Genomic DNA, 15643 nt, shown 5'->3' on the forward strand with positions numbered 1-15643 from the left:
TGTATCCCTTGCCATGTTGAGTATACCTGAGTAGATATTTACTCTGAGGTACCAATACCTACCCAACACTTCCAAAGTGGATTGTTTAAGTTTCTTTACAGAGATACCCTCTGTTTGGTTTTCATTTGTGTGGCATTTTTTATTTTGTTGTATTTTGTTGATACTTGTTTATTTTGTTATGTTTCAAACAAACTCCAAAGAAAGAGGATCTCTACACAGTGATAGGAAGTCTACAAGTATATGTTGTGAAAAGAAGGCCTTTGTAAATGGAGAAAAAAGTGTATCAGAGAAGATAGTCTAAGCTATGCTTGGATATAACCCAAATTATGTCAATGAGTTACACGACAGGTGCCTCTGAGGCTAGCACTACAGCTCTGCTCCACGCTGTCTTCACTCCTGGATCCAGCTGTGTGAGGAGACCCTACCTGAAGCTTTGCTGGTCATTGGTACACAAGGGGAAGGGGAACAGAGAACCATATGCAAGCTCTCAATGTGTCTACCCCAAGGTGACAAATGTCACTGGGACTCTTATTCTATCAGCCAAAACAGATCAGGTGGCCAAGACTAGAACCAGTAAATAATGAAGTATAACTTTCTACCTAGATAATAGAAGCAAGTATTTGTTAATAATACCATAGTGCACTGCCCTGAGTGCAATAAGATTATTTTATAGGTATATACTAGCATCACTGTGTACCCTATTATTTTCTACATAAATTATGTATTTTATCCTTACAACAATTCTATGTAATAAACCCCCGTTGTTTTCTCCTTTTTGCTATAAGAAAACTGAATAAAAAGAACAAAGTATGTAAGAGTGCTCTTAATATTCAGAGTTGTCTGAAGTAAGTTTGAGTTCATTAGGTCACACTCAGTTCCCTGTCATTGAAAAAATTCAAGCAGAAAACAACAACTACTCTTTGGGGGTGCTCAGAAAAAGACAGAATTTGTGCATTTATTGAATAATTGGGCATTATAATCTTTAAAATTACTTTTTTATTCCTGAGAATCTGTGGTTTTTCAAATTATCCAATATCACAGCTAGTAAAGAGGCTATTAACAGCAAAATACCACCTTCAAAGAAGTGACCTCTTTTGTTAAATGAAAAGCTACTTCAGAATAATTTGATAGGGCTGGGGATTTAGCTCAATGGTGCCATTGCCTGCCTCACAGGTGTAAGGTCCTGAGTTCGATCCCCAGAACCAAAAAAAAAAAAAAATTAATAATCTAATGTTCAGGTGAAAATGTAAAATGTAGATGCTGGCGATTTTTATCACATATCAATTTTCAAAAGAATGTGGCAAGATTATGTAGATTTGATGTCTGAAATGCTCTGTTATAACTATCATATCATCTTTTCCAAATACCCTAGAATTGCTATACTAATATAGTTATGAACAAACTATAGGCAAGAGCATTTCTCCCATTTCCCAGAAACAAAAAAGTTTCTTGCATTTGTATAAGTTAAAACATGATCTAATAGTGAAAAATAAGTATATTATTGATCATTATTTAAAATAAGATTCTCTTTGAACAAAAGAAATATACCAAAGTCTTATATTCTAAAGGTGTTTTGAGGAATTTCATGAAAAAATCAACTCACACATTGATGCTTTCTTATCACATTCTGCTACGGGTTTTAGAGCTTTAATAACTCCATAGTTCTCTGAGTATTTCACATAGTGAATTGAATTTGAATTTTTTTAATGTTGTAGGTGAAATCAAGAAGATGAAATAAAAGCACAGATTAAACTTATTATCAAGACATACTTTTAAAAGTTCACAATTTTTAATGATTCACAATTAAAACTAAGTGCAAAATGCAAAGAGATGTACTAATTTAATTTCAATTTATTTATTCATTATTTGTATGAAAAGTCAGGCAGTAAAGCATTTGGAGCTGAATAAAATAGCATTTCAATACATTGGGAAATTAGGTAAAAATGGCCTTCTCATCTCCCGGTACAGAGACTTGGCAATTTAAGAGTGATATACCTGACAACTAATCAATGCTTATCCAAAGAAGTTCATGCAAGACATTGCAAGATGACAATTAGCACCATAGTGTGATCAAATAAAATGCTTTTAAAATTGTCAATTAGTGCATGTGAATAACTTTCTTAAAAACTTGGATGATTCCAAAAATTTCAAATGTATTTGGAGAGAGAAGGTATCTGTAATGGGAGATATCAGAAACTATGAAGACCCAAAGGCAGTGGGATGATACGTTCAAAATGCTTGTAGAAAAAAGACTGTCAACATGAAAACTCAGCACAAGTCTAAATAACTGATGGGCCACTGGACGTGGTAGCACATGCCTGTGATCCTACCACCTGGGAAGATGAGGCAGGAGGATCACTGTAAGTTCAAGGCCAGCCTAAAATACATAGTGAGACCTTGTCTCAAAAAAAAAACAAAAAAAATTAAAGAAAAGTTATTAGAAACTTTAGAACATGTTTAAAAAGAAAAAATGAAGTATGATACGCCAAAACTTGTGGAACATAAATATGAATAGGAAAGACCTCAAATTATTTAAACTTTGACTTTATGAGACTGGACACCTTTTACCTTTTAAACCCAAAAGAATCACAGAGAAGAAAATAATGAATATGAAAGCAGAAATAAATAGAATAGGGACTACTAAAATAATATACATCAGTTTTAAAAAAGTGGTTTTCTTAGTCCATTTCTTTTTTGTTGTTGTTGTTACTGGGGATTGAACTCAGGACCTTGTGCTTGCAAGGCAGATGCAGGGCCACTGAGCTAAATCCTATCCACCTTATTTTTAATAAGTCCATTTTCTATTGCTATAAATGAGTAACACTGACTAGGTAATTTATACAGAATGTTTATTCACATAATGTTTCTAAAATTAAAACTTCTAAGAGTTAAATAACTGAACATTCATACTGTTAGTAATAGTGCTATTATTAAAATATTGTTTCTCTGGCTCTTCAGCCTGAGTATTTTTGAAAGTAAGATGTTTAATGATTTAACATAGGAAAAGAGACCAAAAGTTTTGGGTCCAGAAAATCTACTGATATGTTTCAGATTTTTCAAAAGAAACCTGAATGTTCATAAGGAACACATTAATGCCTGATGTTAAATTTCATATCTTACAAAACAGCATAATATGAAATTAAGCATGAGAGAATCAACTCCTGAAGATATCTCTTGCTGTTAGATTCACTTTAAAGAAAAAGTGATTTCACAAAATAATTTCTTTCTCACGTATTACAATCAAAATAAATGTCACTTGATGATGGGCACATCTCTTCCAGGTCCATATTGAGGATGCAGGGTCATTATATCTTGTGATTCCATCATCCTCAATTCATGTCTAAGAACATGTGAGTTTGCCTTAATTCTAATACCAACAGATGAGAGGCTTTAACAGTATATATCACTCAGGAAAATGGCTACAGTTTAAATATGAGATGTTGGAAAACATAGTCTAGCTTCCTGCTTAGGAAGAAGAGGAATCAAGCCTGATGATCAACTAGGAGTCTTCCTGTAAATATGCATTTACATGTATACATGGTACTTATAAATTTACTATTTCAGTTACTGTGTTTAGTCTTAGACATTGTTGTCATGCCAGAACTTCGGTCCTTGTAATGAAGTGAATTAACCAGAAACCCCCCAATAACCTGTGCCTGAACTTTACCCCTTTTCCTTCCTGGATTGCTTGTTCAAAGTGATGTTAACTACCATATAGCTTACCTTGTGGTTAAGAACAAAGGACAGGACATATTATATAGTGGCTCTAACCATAAAGATGGGAATTTCCTGCCAGATACCAAATATTGGATTTTAATCTAACTTGCAATCTGCTTCTGTACCTCTGTGCTTGCCCACAGATGAGAATATGACATTCTACTGTATGGTTTTTCCCTTTAAAAACTGGGCTTCCCTGGTTGCTCAGTACCTAGGGAGATGGGAGCATGAGATCGTCCTTTGGTCACCAGCTAATTAAAGGACTTTTATTTTGGACATTTTCGTGGCATGGTCTTTTTTGCTGGGACAGCTATAACAATAATACATGTGATACATGTATGTTGATACACATGTGATAGAAGAAAAATAATATTTTTCATTTTCTCCTTGTATAGAATGGACCTGGTCAGTGTTGAACCAAACATCTCAATACAGAAGATCATAAGATCTCGTGAAAAATGTATAACCTTCAAGAGACAGCCACATGTACCCTTATAGAACAAAATAGCTTTATGTAGCGACTAGTTACTAGAGATAATCTCCCAGAAAGAGAGTATGCTATATTAAAATGTTTGCCTTTTTTGCTATTTTATTTTGTACAGTATCTTTTTTTACATTTCAATTGATACAAAATATTCTAATGAAGTTTGAGCAAGAGAAGAGAGAATAAAATAGAATGTTATTAGCATGTAGTTAGCTTGAGCCAAAACAAGAATGCCTCTATAATTTACATGTGCTTTTACTTCTCAATGGATTCTTTCACCTTTTAAATTACCGTATCTGACTTCTTATTCATTTACATTTTCATTTTCACTAGCTACTGCTGGCATACAGGAAATGATAAACCTTTACTGCAAGTTAATACTGATAACTTTAGTTATCTTTTTTAGCCTAATGATACTTATGCAAAACATCATACTCTGCAGTATACTTGAGATTTCTTTTGTTTTATCATCTTTAGATACAAAAATCTCCTTTAATCTTTAGACAATAGCAGTAACATACCATAATCATTAAAAGCACAGACTTCAGCCTGCCTTCTTAGGTTTAAATGAATGATCTTAGGAAAGTTAATTCACCTCTTCATACCTCAGCTTCCTCTTCATAAATGAAAAATTCTATGAAGATAAATCTCCTAACATTGTCAGCTTATATCTATAAGTAACTCTGAATGGGTTCTGTTGTGAAATAAGTACCTGTTATATAAATAAATAAACTGACGAGAAATTACAAAGAATCTCTACAAATACCTAAGAATCTTACATATTCTACAGATTTCAGAATTTTTTTGTTGTTCCTTAAATTTTTTGGTACATTTTAGGTATACAATATGATGACATTCATCATTGGGAACTTGTACATTTACATGATATATCTTGGTTCCTAATTTTTTCCCCCTTCCCCTGCCCTCCTTTCAACCCCTCTACCCCTTCCTATTTACAAAGACTTTTTTTCAATTTTTCCCTTTTCTCATATTTTTTCTTTCTCTTACATGTGTAAATACTGAATAGTTTCTCTTGTGTGAAAGTGTAAATGAGGATCAAAATGTTTAATAGATAATATGAAATAGTAAGGAAAAGACCGAAGGGGAAAGGGAAGGGAAAATGGGAAGGGGAGGGGGAGGGAAAAGGAAAGAAGAGAAATTAAGTTTTATTCATTCTCTAAGAATATGAGTTTGGGCATAGTAATTATCATTTATATACCTTATTTTCTTAATCTATAAAAATTATTAAAAAACACTGACCATTGTATAAGATTATCACAATAAACTGAAATTTAAAGGTTTTGTCACGTGGTGTTTGGACAGATTAAAAAGTGGAGGCGGAGGGACACTAAACACATAATAAAGAAGAACTTTATATATTTGAATATATGTATTACCCAGGCAAACTGTGATGAGGTGCCTAAACAATAATCCAGAAAGATGAGAGTTTGAGTTCTAACATTCTTTTATTAATACTTAAATTAATATGAATATATAATATTTAAAACACCAAGATGAAATAGAATATCATTAAATATTATATAATCTCATCAAATACATAAAATTATAAAAGAAAATAAAACTAAATCTACTTCAATAACCTAACAACACTAATGTGCCTTCTTAGTTCAGCTTGTCATATTTATCATGTCCTCTACTAACAAGAAATTTGCAACTTAGCATGTTTTTAAATAAATTAAGTTATTAAAAAGTATAAGAAATAATGCAATATAAATTAAATCATATATGGTTTATAGTCAGCCAAATTCTAGAAAACAGTTGCAAGGAATTAGACTAAAGGTTGGTCAGACTAATATTAATCTCTGGTTGTGACACATTTTCCCATTAGATCAGCAAATTTACATATGAATTTTAATATTCTATAGAAAATGAAAAGAATTGTTTATAATAAATGAAGTCAATCATTTATATTGTTTTCTACTTCTTAATCTATGTACTTTCAGTTATCTGCTGTTACACCTACACATAAAAATAGCTTTCTGGGTTTTCCTTGCAAAATGATCTAGAATCTGGAAAGTTGCCTCGTAATCCCGTTTGATAGCATTTTAACGATATTATCAGCATATACTGAGATTATTTTCCTAATACAAATTAGATGGAAAATTAATTTTCTAAAGAGTTAAATCTGAGTTATTCCTCAAATAACTGCTAAAATTACTGGAATTTTAATCATGCCATCAAGCAAGATTATCTACTTGAACATTCATGTTTCTCAAGCCTTATGCCATCTGTTCATCTGATGTGACACATGTAGCTACTGAATTATCAAAAGTTTGGATCCTATTAACTTATATTCTTAGCAACTTGAAAGTATCTAGCATTCTGTCAACTTGACCACCATGATTAATGTTCAAGGAATGGTGATACGTGTGGTTGTGTTGGCTAGTTTAGACATGCTAAATTTTTTATAATCTTCTTACAGCCCTAGTGACAGTCATATTACTTCTACACTTTCAAAACATTGATTTTCCTTCTATTGTTTGAATTAGTTCAACTTATTCCTGCTGTAGGTATGTTTTGATATTTTCCCTGTCTACAAACATTTATCTGAGATCTTCCATAATTTTTGTATTATTCAAGATGAAGTGCATTTTATATAAAATATTTTAAAAGTTTTCAGAACAGTTTGAGTTTTCAAAATAGCACCAATGATTCTTATGTACACAATCTCATTTTAGTCTATATTAATATCATCTATTACTATGGTATTTTTGTTATAATTAATGAACCAATATTGGTGCAGCACCACTAAAGTTCCTACTTCTTTCGGATTTTCTTTATTTTTATCTAATGCCATTTTTGTTTCAGCATCCATGCAGGACATTACATTGCATTTAGCCACCATGTGTCCTTTCTCTTCTAGCTTCTGAAATATTCTAGACAATTTTCTTGGTTTTGATGGTCTTGGCCATGATGATGAATGTTCCTCACTGAATATGCATCTGTTGATTTTTCTCTTTATTACTGCATGGTTATGGGTTTTGGAAAGGACAACCATCACAGAGATAAAGTATCAATTTCACAGTATAATGTAAATGGTACCAATTAGCAACGTGATGCCACTGTTGATGTTGGCTTTGCTCATCTAATGGCGATAGTTTGTCAGATTTCTCTGCAGAGATGGTACAATTTTTTTCCCCATAATTTTGGCCTGCTATATTCTTTGGAAGAAAGTCACTATACATGGTTCACATTTAATATTAATGCAGCATAGTGTCTTCATAAGTTATCTAGATTTCTTTTGCATAGAGTTGTCTAGTCTCCTCCATTACTCACAAGGTGTGCTGAGTGGGATGCCCCCTGCCTTGTAGCATCACTCTGCCGCTAAGATAATTTCTCCTTTGCTTTCTCTATATTTGCCACACTCTAAATAAATTTTTGCTTTGCACTGCACTAGTTTTGACTCCCCCATTTTCTACTAAGGGCCCCACTTCTTTATTCTTCCCTGGAGTGAAGGCAAGGATGATAAGAGAGGCAGAGGGTCACTCAGAGACCACACTCCCCCCGGCCCCCAGACACAACACAGGAAAAGTGAAGAGATGGATCTCAACATGGAAAAAGGAGGTGGCAAGCTGCACTTTCTCCCTGAATTTTAGCTCACAGTGTGAGGAAGGAGGTTCAAATCTATAAAGACGCATAAAGGGTAGTGCTAGAGGCCTCCACAAAGAAACACATCAGTGGAAAGGAGCAGGGGATGCTGTGAACTACAACAGCTGATGTGTGACTCCAGTCCAAGCATCCCCTGTTAGTCTTGGACAGATGCCATTTGAGGGAGGGGCCAACTGAACTCAGAACTCAGAGCATCCATGAGTTGGCTCCCTGACAGGGCTCCCAGGACAGGGTGAGACACAACCACAGGAGACATCCTGGATCAGCGAGTTGAGGTCAGGCTGACAAGAAACAGTTGGAGTGTTGTAGGCTGAAAAACTCAGACTCCAATCCCACAACCAGAGGCTAGGATAAGCCTGAAATTCCGTGGATTTAAAAGCACCAGAATCAACACCCCACTCTATTCCTATTGCAGACTTGCTAGGATTATCCAGGATGGATCTGAGCTGTCTGTCTCTTTTGTCTACCAAAGACAGTGAACACATGCCCTGAATTGGACATTACCACAAAACTGTAGAGCCCAGAAGAAAACTGCTGGCTTGAAATCATAGAAAAATCTTTTCTCTCCCCACCCTCTTTGTTTTTTGTTTGTTTTGGTTTTCTTTTTTCTTGATTGTTTATGTTTTACATGAGTGAAAACATTGCTCTTAGTTTTGTTTTTTGGGGGGGTTTTGTTTATTTCTTGCTTTTGTCTTTTTCTTTTGTCTTTCTCTCCTGTCTTTTTCACCAGTTTCCCAAAGCTTGATTAATTTTCATTTGTTTTTCAGCCTTGTTTCTAGTCTCTTTCTTTTCTTTTATTTCAGTATTTTTTCCTTTATCTCTTTCAAATTTTATCCCCTGAGAGTAAAATTGTTCAATTGAGGGAATACTTACTGTATAGAATTTTCTGTTGTGTTTTATATTTTGTTATATAAGGATAAACTTTGTTCATATGGTTAAAGATAGAAAATTAATAGCTAGCAAGTTGTCATCATCTAGACTGTGCTTAATCCTAATATTATTACTGATTGTACTTCTTTGGCCAAGATGACATAGATGTTTTAAACAGTTGTTCTTCCTTGTATGCCAAGAATAAGATTATCTGAAAGTTATTTGAAAGTAAGAATTTCTCTCTTCTTTGTTCTCTGTCTCAGAAATAATACACTTAAACTCAACTTTCTTGGTTTGCCACTCACAAAGTTTGCAGATTTATTGTTTTATCTGTGTAGTTTGGATGGGTGTGTTTTTCTCATATAACTTATTCTTTATTTTTTTTAAACTAAAGTTGTCTTCTTGGTTGAAGAGATGAGTAATTATTATTTACTTTCATATTAGAACATTGTCAAATAAACAATAAGTTTTGCTTTTATTTGTTAGTTAATCCTTCAACCAATAACAAATTGTTATAGGGCTCTTGGAAAGATAACTAATAATATAATTTTAAAATTATATCATCTTTAAAATAGTCACATTATTAAGAGCATTATCCAATATTTAGAAACACTGATAATTAAGAAAAAGTGCACAAGCACTGTACTTGTGATTATATTTACACTAAAGTAGAAAAAAGGAAAACTTATCTATTGCGAAGTGAATTAGTGAGTAAATCAGCAGGTTGAATGTCTTTTTTTTTCATTTTTATTTATTTTTTAATTTTTTCAATTTTTAAATTTTTTCCCATTAAGTTTATTGGTACATTTTCGGTATAAAATACAGTTACATTCATCATTGGGAACTTGTAACATTACATGAGTGTCTTGATTCTTATTTATTTTCCCCTTCCCCTGCCCTCCCTTCACCCCCTCCACCTTTCCCTGTTTGAAAAGACTTCGTTTCCATTTTTTTCCTTTTCTCATATTTTTTCTTTTCCCTTTTTTCCTTTCCCCTACCCCTCCCACTTCCCCTGCACCTTTAGACCTTTTCTTCCTATTACACAATATCAATTATATATTTTTTAAGTTACAATATCAAGATCTAGGAGACATCACCACAGATTTTACAGAATTTAAAAGGATATAGAAAGCATATTACAAAAATCTGTTTTGAAATAAATTTGACAACTTCTAAGAAGTACCTTGGAAGACAAATTAATGAAACTAACTCTGGAGGAAATATAAAATTTGAATAGCACCTATTAAAGAAAGTTTATTCCTAGCTCGAAAACCTACCTATATGACAACAGCAGGCTCATATACATTTTAACTGATAAATTATATCAAACAATTGAAGCATAAAAAAGAAGGAACACTTCTCCCCTCACTTTAGGAAATCAACATTGTGCTAATCCTAAAACTGGATAAAGATAATAGAAGAAAAAATATGAACATAGATAGAAATGTGTTTAACAAAACAAACTCTTAGAAGTCAGATCTGGCAGTATGTAGAAAGTGGTTTTGTTATAGGGGTGGCAGTGTTGGTTCAGCATTGGAAGATCTACCCCCAAAGGTCATCATTTTAAGAGAGGAAAGGAAAAAGCCATATGATCCTGTCACTAGTTGGAGAAAAAGTATTGGACTAAATTCTACAGCTGTTCATGGTAAAAGCTATCAGGAGACTACCTTCTCAACAGATTAAAGACATGTACTCCCTACTTCGAGCGAGAACGCCTTATATGAATAGAGAAGATACAATGCTTTCTCCTTAAGGTGGGGAATAAGGGCAGATAGGCTTACTCTTTATCTGTCCATTAAACTTTGAAACCTAGGAAATAGTCTGGCAATAAAATGACACAATTAGGATAGGATTGGCAAGGTAGAAGCAAAATCTTTAGATGTAGATGAAATGATCATCTACAGAGAAAATACTAAGAAATCTCTAGCAGCCCCTAGAACTTGTATTTGAATTTAGCAGGATTAGAAAACACAAGGTATACATAAAAATTCAGGCTTGTGTACACTTGGTATAAATGAAGAATTGGATATTGAATTTTAAAAGCTATGTAGGAGTACAAATGACATAGAAAAGTTAAACAAAAAACAAAAACAAAAACAGTGTTGGAAGACGTTTAGTACCTAATTTTAAGACTTCTTCTAAAGCTACCGTAATCAAGGCAGTGTTGGTGTAAGGAAAGACATATAGATCTTTGGAATAAAACAGAGAATCTACAAATAGAACCACACAAATATGGTCCACTCAGTTGTGAAAGATTATTTAACATTAGCATTTTATAGAATATAAACTCAATTCAAGAGCCAAGGAAGAGATAGTGTTTTCAGCAAATGGCACTAGAACACCTGGTATCCATATATAACAAATAAATCTCAACCATTTATTTCCATACATGAAAATAACTTGAAGGGATCTATGAACCTAAATATGAAAGCCTAAAAGTATAAAACTTTAAGAAGAAATTGTAAGGGAAAATATTTATGAATTCAGGGTAAAACTACCTAGGATACAAAAGACATGATGTATAAAAGAAAAAAAATTGATAAATGAGATTCCATCAAAATTTAGAACTTTAAATGACATCATTAAAATGAAAAGTAGTTCTTAAACAGACCATATTTACAATGCATATAACCTATGACCAGAATATATAGAGAATTCTTAGAGCTCATTAATAGACAACCCAATTAAAAAGTAGACATAAGATGATAAATAGCCAGTACAGCACAAGGAAATGTGTGCAACTCTAGAATCAGAAAAATACTAATCAGTACAATAACAAGATTGAATTATGCACTCATTAGGGAGATGAAGTTCAAAGTTTTCAAAGCCTTGTTATGACTTTTTCTTTTTGTTAGTTTCTCCCCCTTTGCCTTAAATTTGTCACACCCAATGCATTCATTCTGCTGGGTTTCCTGGGGTTGTGATCCTCATTGTCTTTTCCTAGGGTATTGTTTAAAATTTTTTGGAGTGCCAGTTTGATATTCATGAAATTCATGAGGTGCTCTTTATCATGAAAGTATCTTATTTCTTGATCAATTTTGAAAGACAGTTTTACAGGGTATATCAATCTGGGTTGGAGGCTGTTTTCCTTTAGGGCTTGAAATACATCACTCCAAGCTCTTCTTGCCTTGAGGGTTTGCATTGAGAAGTCTGCGGTGATTCTCACGGGCTTTCCTCTGTATGTGATTTGTTTCTTTTCTCTCATTGCTTGTAGAATTTTGTTCTTCTGTTAGATTTCTGGAATCCTAACTATTATACGTCTATGTGTAGATTTTTTTTGATCAAGGCTATTTGGAGTCCTATATGTGTCACTTATCGGTATGTCAAGTTCTTTTCCCCTCCTTGAGAAGTTTTCTGCCATCACATCTGTGAACAGTTTTTTTATGTCATCTGCACTTCTCCTCTTTCTTCATTGACTCCAGTCAGTCTTATGTTATTCTTCTTTGCATTGTCTAGCAGCTGCTGGATTGATTTCTCGTGTTCCTTTACAATTTTAAAGCAATTTTTCTTTTCCTGGTTACTAATTGCAATCTTATCTTCTATACGTGAAATTCTATCCTCACATTGGTTCATTCTGCTGCGCAGACTTTCATTGGAGTTTTTAATCTCCTGGAAATCTGTTTGCATCTGTTTTATGGATTCCACTTGTTTCCTATGTTGGCATTCCATCATGTTCCCCAGATCCTCTATTTTTTATCTGTGTCCTCTCTAGATTTATTAATCATGTCTTGTACCATGAGCACAATCTTTGCTGTTGTCTGAGTAATTATTTCTGATTTCATTTTTCCCAGATCCTCTTTGGTTGCCAGTTCAGAGAGTCCAGGTAGTTGAGTATCAGACTGTTCCATCTCGTTTCCATTTGGGGTTGCTGTAGGTGATCCAGAAGTCTGTTTCTGAGACTTGTTTGCATGTCTTCTCATTTCCACGAGGTGTGTGTGTGTGTGGGGGGGTGCTTCTGGCGCCTACATGGCTCAGCTTCTCTGCCCTAGGAGCTTGGGATGGCAGTGGGGGAGCTTCCCTTCGGATTCCTGGACCAGCTCACCTTCTCTGCCCTAGGAGCCTGGGATGGTGGTGGGGGAGCTTCCTTCCAGGTTCTGGGACTGGCTCACCTTCTCAGGTTGAATGTCTATATTGAGGATTATTATGCAAACATTTAGAAGAGAAATTAGACCACCATTCTTAGCAATTTGATAAGAGTGGTTGGAATTGAAAACCTCTTACTATCAATTTCTAAAGACATATATGCTGAATAAAATATATTTTCCTTTCTTAATTAAGTTGTAGCTGGAATTGCAAGAAAAAGTATAAGTACCAAAGCAATAATTATTATGAAAGCCAGATGTTATGATTTGGATTAAAAATGTCCCATAAAAAGATTCATGTGTTCAGAGAAAAGGCTTTTGGAAGGTAGTTAGATCCTGGGAGCACTAACCTCATCAATGGATTAAATCTTTAATGAGCTTGTAGCTGAATGCACTGTTAGGAGGTAGGGCTTGGTTAGAGGAGGTGGGTCACTGGCAGCATGACCTTTAAGGGTGTATGTTTGTCCCCAGTCCCTAGCATCTTCCCCTTCTTTCCTCTCTTTTCATCCCTACTCCCTTTTCCCTACTTTCAACACCCCCTTTCCCATGTGCTCTTCTTCCAAGCTGCCATGAGGTTAGCAGTTTTCCTCTGCCATGCATGCCCTTTTGAAACCACAAAGTTTCTGCCTCAGAGCCAACCAACCATGGACTGAATTCTTAGAAACTGTGAGTTAAAGTAATCCCTTCCTCCTTTAAATTCTGTGTGTCAGGTATTTTGTCCCAGCAGTGGGGGGCTGACTAATACACAAGAGCAAATTAATGTGGGCTGATGTTTCTGCAGTCACGAGGGTTGGACTTAGTAATGAGCAAGTTCTTAAATTTTAACCTTTACCACATTTAGAAACAGGTGCACTTGAGACCAGGCCTAAGAAACATGGGAGATTGAGAAGTACAACATAAATCTTGGCTACTAGAATGAATATAATTCAATCAAATAAGAAATAAATAACAAAATATTGATTCAAAAGGTATGCAATAAATCGAACATTTGTTTTGATTCTGACTACAAAAATTATGGTATGGAAAATTGAACCTAAACCTTATAGAAGTTGAAGTTCAAATTTATCCTACCCAGTTGTTATTTTAAAAAGTCAGATATTGTCAAACATTTGTCTCAAACAAGTTATGCCTTCTGACTAAATCAAATTCAAAATTTTTCTTGAGTGTCACTTCAAAAAAACAGAAGTCATGCGATTGATTCTATCTGGAGGAGCTGGGTGGTGAAGGAACATGTTTAAAAATGAGTAATTACATTATATTTATTTTATTCATTATTATATATTTATTTCTCACAGAGAAAAAATATAATACATTTATTAAAATAAAATGCCATGGATTTGAAATAAAATGTCAGAATATGACACAATAAAAAGAATTGAGATACTCAAAAATGGAAGAAAATAAAAGAACAATTTACATTAGACTTACTTGTGTAAGTAGTGTAAAATTATTAGTTATACCTTAAAAAGTATAGGATGTGCAAGCAAACAAAAACAACACCAATGAAAAAGGATATTAGGAAAAATAGAATGAGAAGATTTTCTAGAGATTCAAATAGCACATATAGAAATCAAAGACAAAGGTTTTGAAATTATCAACTCAACATATATATATATATATGCACACACGAACTGTGACTGAAGACAAAGACTAATATACTTGATACAGGTATTTTAAAAGAATGAATTACAGTGAACATAGTGGTGCATGCCTGTAATTCCAGAACTCTGCACGTTCTAGCCCAACCTGGGTAATTTAGTGGCTTAGCTACAACCTGTCTCAAAATTTAAAAGGGCTGGAGAGGTAACTTAGTACAAATACCCCAAGTACACTCGCCAATAGCTCAAAATAAATGAGTTACAATTCAACTAACTTGAAAGTTTCAATGAAAGAAAAAATATAAAATGAACAAAGCAAGAACTAAAAATTGCACTTATGTTTCTATTTTTGAAAACCAATAGTAACTACAACAAAACAGTAAGTAAAACCTATTATGTGTGTGCATTTTTTTCTTATGGAAAAAGAAAATGTATTGAAGAATAAACTTTAAATTAATATAAATGAGGCCAAGTAAAATAGAAATCTGTCATAAATAGGTACAAAGTAATGACGATTAAATGTGTTGTGATTATAAAGAGATGATAGCCATCTCATAGTGACTTCCTTAAAATTGTATAAAACGTTACAATGTTTTATACTGAGCATGAACCACATGCACAATCAAGAAAATAGTAAAATGCCATTGTAATTGCTTTTCTTAAATTCTCAGTTTTACCCCATGCTTATGATCCAACAAACTCTTACCATTTTTGCAATGAAAAGGAATAGAAAACAAGAGTTGTCATTTTTCTTTGTTCATCAAAACTTCTGTGCTGCAGAAATAGCCTTTTCTCTGACATCTCAGTGACCTCACATCTCTGTCATTATGTTATATAGGGTCTTTTTTTTTTTCTTTTTGTTCTTGTTGTTCTTTTCCAACTGTCAGATTTTCTGCTTAGTGCTTGAAATGTTTAAGAATGAACAAGAGTTCAATGTGACAAGTTTTGTTACAGGTAAAATTAATTATTTTGTTTTCTGATCATGAGACTAATTACTCTGATTTTAAGGCAATTGAACATGTCCTTCTTTAGATTTTAATGCCAACATTGGGATGTTAATGGCCCTACCAATCAACCTTCAACTTTTCATCTCTAAAAGATGATATTCTGCCAATGGCACCAGTTGGAGCTGTCCTTCAGCTCTCCGATCACATCCAGAAAGACTAGCAAAAATTGTGTGAGATTGTCAGTAATCATACACTCTTATTTACTATATTATTTTATATGGTTGCATGAGTCTGACTAGACCTAAATGTTTTGCA

Source organism: Heterocephalus glaber, unplaced genomic scaffold (genome assembly GCF_053883595.1).
Source record: "Heterocephalus glaber isolate CG9 unplaced genomic scaffold, H.glaber_assembly_v1.0 deba00001497, whole genome shotgun sequence".
NCBI lineage: Eukaryota > Metazoa > Chordata > Mammalia > Rodentia > Bathyergidae > Heterocephalus > Heterocephalus glaber.